Here is a 9,316-nt window from a genome sequence, read left to right on the forward strand (position 1 = left end):
GTCTTTTTTAAAAATAAGGATACAAACTTCCCATCATTTCCCAGTGTAGCAAAACTGGGAAGAACTAAACTATGGGGAACTGGATGATTTAAACTCAGGAGAAGCACTGTGCGTGTGTGGTGTGTGTATGTGTGTGTGTGAGTGAGTGTGATGTTACTGACCATCTTGAATACCACAAGTTACTTGACTGCTAAAAAAAAAAAGACTTACACATTTGAATGAATAATAGCCTTGGGGAAAACAAGTTGAAAGACGTGCACTTCATTCACCATTCAGTGCTCGCATTTCATATTTCTAATCCACGCATTCTGGTATTCGGTAAACTAATAATTCAGGTAGTATTAATCATTTCTATGGGTTGCCTGATTTATTTGACGATATTTACAGCTTGTCTCACACTGATCTGCGAGAGGAGCTTGGCGCCAGGAATTTCATTTATTTATGGGCGAGGGCAGCAGTCTTCCTAGCAGCCATGATGGCTCCCCGTTTCCTATCCTTTTTCCGATCGCCAGGGTAGCACGTGGTGGCGTTTAAAAGTTCAATAGTGGCCAAAGTTTCTCCTGCTCTCAGTTCCCCAACCTGCCTTACCAACCTTGTAACTGATATTTCTTCTCAACTTTAACGTCGCGAGGTCGCCTCCCTGTGAAATTCCGGCCATATGATTGGCCGGTTCAGGTGCGCGCCCGTTTTTCGCGGGCGGGCGCCAACCGCCCTCCGTGGATGGATAGTGGACAAGGGGCAGTAGTCAGTGCTAGTGTGACTGCCTGAGGCCGAAGGTGCTGCTTCCAGGAGATGAAGTTCGGTAAGCATGAGCGCCGACGTGCAAAAAAAAAAAAAAAAAAAAAAAAAAAAAAAAAAAAAAAAAAAAAAAAAAAAAAAAAAAAGGTCAAGCGAACATCCAACCGCCATGACATTCCACACCAATCTTCAAGTAAGAAGAAGAAGCGTCTTAGTTACGCTATAACTTCGCCAACTGCAGAGGGTACAATCCCTCAGTCTTGTGCGTCTGCGTCTGCCCTGCGGCCCAGAGGGAACCTTATAGGTCATTGTACTGATGTGCGCTCCTTGAATTACGGTTTATGCAATGTTTTCCGTGTTATCAGACTGTAGGGTTTTTCTTATACAGTCGGGCATAATGTGCGAGACGTGTTGGTTGGTCACAGAAGCTTGCAGTACGGCACTAAAGTGCATACATTCATGCTCACTTTTCCACTTCGTCCGACAGTAGCTCTTTCAGTTCTCCTGTGTAAAATTCGACTCAGAATTTATGTCTTCCTAGCTTGAAAACGTGTGCCCTTTGTCCTACGCCACGTGGTGAGTGTCTGGCGCCCCTTCATGTTTCGTTAACGTAGTCGGAATGGAGTGACTCTCGTATTTCAGTAACTTTCGCACACAAAACAAAACAAAAAAATTGCAAATCCCAGATCCGATTTGGTTGAGAGTGGACACAATTCAGTTACTAAGGAGTGGGAGGGAGAAATGATTCATCTCAACATTCTTCACGGACGTTTGTCATGTGGTGATGATGGCGGCATGTGGTGGCTTGGGACGGCGCGTCGTCTGGGAGTGTGCGGCGCGAGTCAGCCGCTCTGCACGGTGGCCCACAGCTGTGCAGCGGGAGTCCGGAACGGCGCCCGCATTTACAGGTCGCCGCCATGCGTTGCCGTAGCCGGAGCAACGTTACCACGCTGTCGGAAGGCGAATGTTGGTGGTGGAAGGAAGAGCCATGTCCTCTAGCTTCCGTGCTGTCTCACCGACTCCTCTCTTCACTCCTCATCCATAACTCAGTTCAGCTACTCCTCTTGACACTGTCATCTGTGAACTAAATTTGCATGCTGCTCAATGACTGACCGCCATTTCATGACCACGGCTCTCTGTACAGGGTGGAAATTTCCTATTTTGTGTGGGATGGCATGTGACTCGGGCACTGGGGTCTTTCTCACGATTTCACTGTCGAGGTTGTTCCCAGCACTGGTCGCTCATTGTTTCGATGTCCTTCTGCATTCCTAAGCTGTCGTGAAACTTCTTCGTAACGGCACACTCTGCACGAAGCCTGAATATATCACGTTTGTACTTCATCTTATAGCCTGCTGGCGTTCGTGATTTATAAGGAACATCCTTCCTGTCTGGAAAACATATTTTTAAGCAGGCTGACCTCTTTCACAGTGCTTTAGTTTCACTTTTTTAGTTGTGTCCTAGCGTGTCAAACTCAGTCGACTATTTACACAAACGGTTGACTTTGATGAAAAGATACAGGTCATGCACAAACAAACAAAGATCACAACAAGTAAACGATACATAACGAACACAAATCACACGTAATGGGGTGATAACGTCACAGGCATATATGAGACACATCCAAATTAAATATGTAATCAAGAATTGTGAAATCAAAAACAAACCATACACAATAATACTACTCACCAAAGAGATGTACACTGAAGATCCAAAGAAACTGCTACACCTGCCTAATATCGTGTAGGGCCCCCGCAAGCGCGCAGAAGTGCCGCAACACGACGTGACATGGACTCGACTAATGTCTAAAGTAGTGCTGGAGGGAACTGACACAATGAATCCTGCAGTGCTGTCCATAAATCCGTAGGAGTACGAGGGGTGGATATATCTTCTGAACAGAATGTTGCAAGGCATCCCAGATCCGCTCAATAGTGCTCATGACTGGGGAGTTTGATGGTCAGCGGAAGAAGTGTTTAAACTCAGAAGAGTGTTCCTGGAGCCACTCTTTAGCAATCCTGGACGTGTGGGGTGTTGCATTGCCCTACTGGTATTGCCCAAGTCCGTGGAATAAACACTGGACATGAACGGATGCAGGTGATCAGACAGGATGCCTACCTACGGATGACTTGTCAGACTCGTATCTAGATGTATCAGGGGTCCCATATCACTCCAACTGCACACGCCCCACACCATTACAGAGCCTCCACCAGCTTGAACAGTCCCCGGCTGCAACGCAGAGTCCATGGATTCGTGAGGTTGTCTCCATACCCGTACACGTCCATCCTCTCGATACAATTTGAAACGAGGCTCGTCCGACCAGACGACATGTTTCCAGTCCTCAACAGTCCATGTCGGCGTTGACGAGCCCAGGCGAGGCATAAAGCTTAGTGTCGTGCAGTCAGCAGGGTTACACGAGCGAGCCTTTCGCTCCGAAAGCCCATATCGATGATGTTTCTGAATGGTTCGCACGCTGACCCTTGTTGATGGCCAAGCATTGAAATCTGCAGCAATTTGCGGAAGAGTTGTTCTTCTGTCACGTTGAACGATTCTCTTCAGTTGTCGTTGGTCCCGTTCTTGCAGGATCTTTTGCCGGCCGCAGCGATGTCGGACGTTTGATGTTTTACCGGGGTCCTGATATTCACTCGTGAAGTGGTCGTACGGGAATATCCCCACTTCATTGCTACCACGGAGATGCTGTGTCCCCTCGCTTGTACGGCGACTATACAGTAACACCATGTTCATACTCACATATTAAAAACCTGCCATTGTAAGAGCAGTAACCGATCTAACGACTGCGCCAGACAGTTGTCTTATATTGGGCGTTGCCGACAGCAGCGCTGTATTCTGCATGTTTACATATCTCTGTATTTGAATAACCATTCCTATACCAGTTTCTTGAATGAGAATAATATAGATCTACACGACACAAAGAGTTAAGACAAGTGAAACAAAAATGAACTGTACACCACAATGATGTCTATCCCGTTAATACCTGAATAAATTTCTTCTTTGAAGATAATCAAACTTTATGTCACTCTAGCTGTAACGCAAACGCTCACAAGGTTGCAGCACATGTCAGAAGCGTTGATAGCCTCCCGGAGAATCTGTACCTACTGAAACTGGCGCTCGGAAACAGCCTTCCATCTATGAGACTCACATTGGTATCATGTGAATTAGCGACACTCCTCGTTAAGGGGTTAACAAAGAGTTATACGTCAGAAATGCCAACACAGGAAACATACAAGACACTAAGACTTATTATTATTCATCATCAAGCTCTGTAAAATCGCTACAGAATGGGTGTCCGTCCAAACACTTAGTCATGCAACACAATAAGTTTTTGATGGCATACGTTACTGGATTGCCATGGGATAATAGGACTGGGTGGGTAGCGCCTTAACATTTTTACTAACGGTGCCGATCTTTGGGAGGTCTCCATCTTTTTTACTAGATTGCATAGTGTCAGTTGTGGGAGCCGCATGAAAGGACTCGAATGTCTAAGAAAATAAAAATAAAAATTCAATCGGGTCAACTATGTGAACCGTACAAACGAACTCGAATGACGTCAACAACACAAAAACAAACTATGTGTGTTGTTGTTGTTGTCTTCAGTCCAGAGCCTGGTTTGATGCAGCTCTCCATGCTACTCTATCCTGTGCAAGCTTCTTTATCTCCCAGTACCTACTGCAACCTACATCCTTCTGAATCTGTTTAGTGTATTCATCTCTTGGTCTTCCTCTATGATTTTTACCCTCCACACTTCCCTCCAATACTAAATTGGTGATCCCTTGACGTCTCAGAATATGCCCTACCAACCGACCCCTTCTTCTAGTCAAGTTGTGCCACAAACTCTTCTCTCCAATTCTATTCAATACCTCCTCATTAGTTATGTGATCCACCCATCTAATCTTCAGCATTCTTCTGTAGCACTACATTTCGAAAGCTTCTATTCTCTTCTTGTCTAAGCTATTTATCGTCCATGTTTCACTTCCATACATGGCTACACTCCATACAAATACTTTCAGAAACGACTTCCTGACACCTAAATCTATAATCGATGTTAACAAATTTCTCTTCTTCAGAAACGCTTTCCTTGCCATTGCCAGTCTACATTTTATATCCTCTCTACTTCGACCATCATCAGTTATTTTGCTCCCCAAATAGCAAAACTCCTTTACTACTTTAGGCGTCTCATTTCCTAATCTAATTCCCTCAGCATCAACCGATTTAATTCAACTACATTCCATTATCCTCGTTTTGCTTTTGTTGATGTTCATCTTATATCCTCCTTTCAAGACACTGTCCATTCCGTTCAGCTGCTCTTCCAGGTCCTTTGCTGTCTCTGACAGAATTACAATGTCATCGGCAAACGTCAAAGTTTTTATTTCCTCTCCATGGATTTTAATTCCTACTCCGAATTTTTCTTTTGTTTCCTTCACTGCTTGCTCAATATATAGATTAAATAACATCGGGGATAGGCTACAACCCTGTCTCAATCCCTTCCCAACCGCTGCTTCTCTTTCATGCCCCTCGACTCTTATAACTGCCATCTGGTTTCTGTAGAAATTGTAAATAGACTTTCGTTCCCTGTGTTTTACCTCTGCCACCTTCCGAATTTGAAAGAGGGTATTCCAGTTAACGTTGTCAAAAGCTTTCTCTAAGTCTACAAATGCTAGAAATGTAGGTTTGCCTTTCCTTAATCTATTTTCTAAGATAAGTCGTAGGGTCAGTATTGCCTCGCGTGTTCCAATATTTCTACGGAATCCAAACTGATCTTCCCCGAGGTCGGCTTCTACCAGTTTTTCCATTCGTCCGTAGAGAATTCGTGTTAGTATTTTGCAGCCATGGCTTATTAAACTGATAGTTCGGTAATTTTCACATCTGTCAACACCTGCTTTCTTTGGGATTGAAATTATTATATGCATCTTGAAGTCTGAGGATATTTCGCCTGTCTCATACATCTTGCACATCAGATGGTAGAATTTGTCAGGCCAGGCTCTCCCAAGGCTGTCAGTAGTTCTAATGGAATGTTGTCTACTCCCAGGGCCTTGTTTTGACTTACGTCTTTCAGTGCTCTGTCAAACTCTTCACGCAGTATCATATCTCCCATTTCATCTTCATCTACATCCTCTTCCATTTCCATAACATTGTCCTCAAGTACATCGCCCTTGTGTAGACCCTCTATATACTCCTTCCACCTTTCTGCTTCCCTTATTTGCTTAGAACTTGGTTTCCCTCTGAGCTCTTGATATTCATGCAAGTGGTTCTCTTTTCTCCAAAGGTCTCTTTAATTTTCCTGTAGGCAGTATCTATCTTACCCCTAGCGATATGTGCCTCTACATCCTTACATTTGTCCACTAGCCATCCCTGCTTAGCCATTTTGCACTTCCTGTCGATCTCACTTTTGAGACGCTTGTATTCCTTTTTGCCTGCTCCATTTACTACATTTTTATAATTTCTCCTTTCATCAATTAAATTCAATATCTCTTCTGTTACCCAGGGATTTCTACTAGCCCTCGTCTTTTTACCTACTTGATCCTCTGCTACCTTCACTATTTCATCTCTCAAAGCTACCCATTCTTCTTCTGCTGTATTTCTTTCCCCCCTTCTTGTCAATCGTTCCCTTATGCTCTTCCTGAAACACTGTACAACCTCTGGTTTAGTCAGTTGATCCAGGTCCCACCTCCTTAAAGTCCCACCTTTTTGCAGTTTCTTCGGTTTTAATCTACAGTTCATAACCAATAGATCGTGGTCAGAGTCCACACCTGCCCCCAGAAATGTCTTACAATTTAAAACCTGCTTCCTGAATCTCTGTCTTACCATTATATAACTCATCTGAGACCTTCCAGTATGTCCAGGCTTCTTCCATGTATACAACCTTCTTTTATGATTCTTGAACCAAACGTTAGCTATGATTAAGTTATGCTCTGTGCAAAATTCTACCAGGCGGCTTCCTCTGTCATTCTTTAATCCCATTCCATATTCACCTACTATGTTTCCTTCTTTTCTTTTTCCTACTATCGAGCTCCAGTCACCCGTGACAATTAAATTTGTCTCCCTTAACTATCTGAATAATTTCTTTTATCTCATCATGCATTTCATCAATCTCTTCGTCATCTGCGGACTATGTGTGTGACTTATCCACTGTAGTTATTTTAACCTACCCTTAAATTCTAACATAAAAAATAACCTTAACATATTTCAATCGACGTTTCGTGCACTAATTTGGAAAGGTAAACGTCTTCTCCGCTGACCGTGAGGTACCTTTTGTGCGTCTCAGTACACTGCAACTGAAAACTCATTAAATATTGTTGCATGTTTGGTCCTCACCGTCAACACGTATTTCATTCTCTTCTTATGATTGAGTTATGGTAAAATAACACGAAAAAATGTACACATAATATTACAATTAAGTATACACAACAAACATACAAAAGCGTACCTAGAAACGGTAATGCCCCTGTGTGGGCTGCATGATAATCCCGCGCTACGGCAAGCCTCATGTTTTCAGCTGCGAGCAGCTGCTCTCAGCCTTGCGCTGCGTGTTGCCCGCTAATTACTACGACAGACAATCTATTTGCAGAATTCAACGTGTTGTTAACTGCCACCTACAACTGTCCATTCTGCTACTGCTGTACAGTACTCTACTGAGCGACATTGTGCTCCTAGGCTACCGCAACCTCGCTTTCGTCGTCTAAGCAGCTTAAGCGTTCGGTGTTGTCTGCAGTGTCCACTGCTTTCGAGTGAGACTTCATCAGTTTTTCTCGATACTTCGATACGCATGGAAACACCTGCGATTCTCCGAAAACGTCTTACTTTTGCACATTTCTCGACTGTGAACAGAACAACAATATTTTCTACTACGGGCATGTGGGAGTACACTATACTCGTATTTCCGTGGCGCATCTCACAGTGCTTCTCAGTCACTCTTCAATTTCTTTCGCATTCTCTGCTCCATATGAGCCTCTCAGTTGCTGTGGAGGCTCGAGCTTCCACCTCTGTCGTTATCTCGGCGCGCTTGTTGTCATGACATTTGAGTGTAGTCTCTCTCTGAATGGTATCATGTTCCTTTTGCAGCGAGTCTTCTCTATGGGCAGCTTGGGGTGTCACGGGAGTGTAATCATTAACGGCCTCTGGCCCTCTAAGTCCTAAATGCTGTGGTTGCAGAATGGCTCCACTGTGTGCGCCTTAGGTGTTCACCACACGGGGTCCGGCTTACTCCTGAACCTCTGGCGCTGTGAGTCGCCGAAGGTCGCCCCCAGCGGAGGTATCATAACACCTTACATCAGTATGTCTTGAGCAATGGTGTGACGGTTGGTTCAATATTCGTGTTAGGAAATGAAATGTCGTGTGGCTAGGGCCTCCCGTCGGGTAGACCGTTCGCCTGGTGCAGGTCTTTCGAGTTGACGCCACTTCGGCGACCTGCGCGTCGATGAGGATGAAATGATGATGATTAGGACAACACAACACCCAGTCCCGGAGCGGAGAAAATGTCCGACCCCGCCGGGAATCGAACCCGGGCCCTTAGGATTGACAGTCTGTCACGCTGACCACTCAGCTACCGGGGGCGGACTTCGTGTCAGAAAGCAGCTACTAACACAAAAAAGCTACATAACAGATTAAAGGAAAGTAAATGCCTTGTTATAACACAGAAGTTAAACAAAATCTAAATGAGCGTAAGCAAATCAAAGCAAAAAGAGTTCAATGAATTCGGAAATAAAATTGTGTCAGCTGATGCAATAAAAAACCTTAGGTGGGAAATTAAGGAGAAGGGACCTGGATAAACTGACAGAACAAGAGGTTTTAGAGAGTTTCAGGGAGAGCATTAGGGAACCATTGACAAGAATGGGGGAAAGAAATACAGTAGAAGAAGAATGGGTAGCATTGAGATGAAATAGTGAAGGCAGCAGAGGGTCACGTAGGTAAAAAGACAAGGGCTAACAGAAATACTTGGGTAACAGAAGAGATATTGAATTTAACTGATGAAAGGAGAAATACAAAAGTGCAGTAAATAAAGCAGGCAAAAAGGAATACAAACGCCTCAAAAATGAGATCGACAGGAAGTGCAAAATGGCTAAGCAGGGATGGCTGGAGGACAAATGTAAGGATTTAGAGGTGTATATCACTAGGGGTAAGATAGATACTGCCTACAGGAAAATTAAAGAGACCTTTTGAGAAAAGAGAACCACTTGTATGAATATCAAGAGCTCACATGGAAACCAAGTTCTAAGCAAACAAGGGAAAGCAGAAAGGTGGAAGGAGTATATAGAGGGTCTATACAAGGGGGATGTACTTGAGGACAATATTATGGAAATGGAAGAGGATGTAGATGAAGAAGTAATAGGATATATGATACAGCATGAACATTTGATAGAGCACTGAAAGACCTAAGTCGAAACAAGGCCCCGGAAGTAGACAACATTCAATTAGAACTACTGATAGCGTTGGGAGAGCCAGCCCTGACAAAACTCTACCATCTGGTGAGCAAGATGTATGAGACAGGCGAAATACCCTCAGACTTCGAAAAGAATATAATAATTCCAATCCCAAAGAAAGCAAGTGTTGACAGATGTGAAAATTA

This window comes from Schistocerca americana, chromosome 5 (genome assembly GCF_021461395.2).
Source record: "Schistocerca americana isolate TAMUIC-IGC-003095 chromosome 5, iqSchAmer2.1, whole genome shotgun sequence".
In the NCBI taxonomy this organism is placed as follows: domain Eukaryota; kingdom Metazoa; phylum Arthropoda; class Insecta; order Orthoptera; family Acrididae; genus Schistocerca; species Schistocerca americana.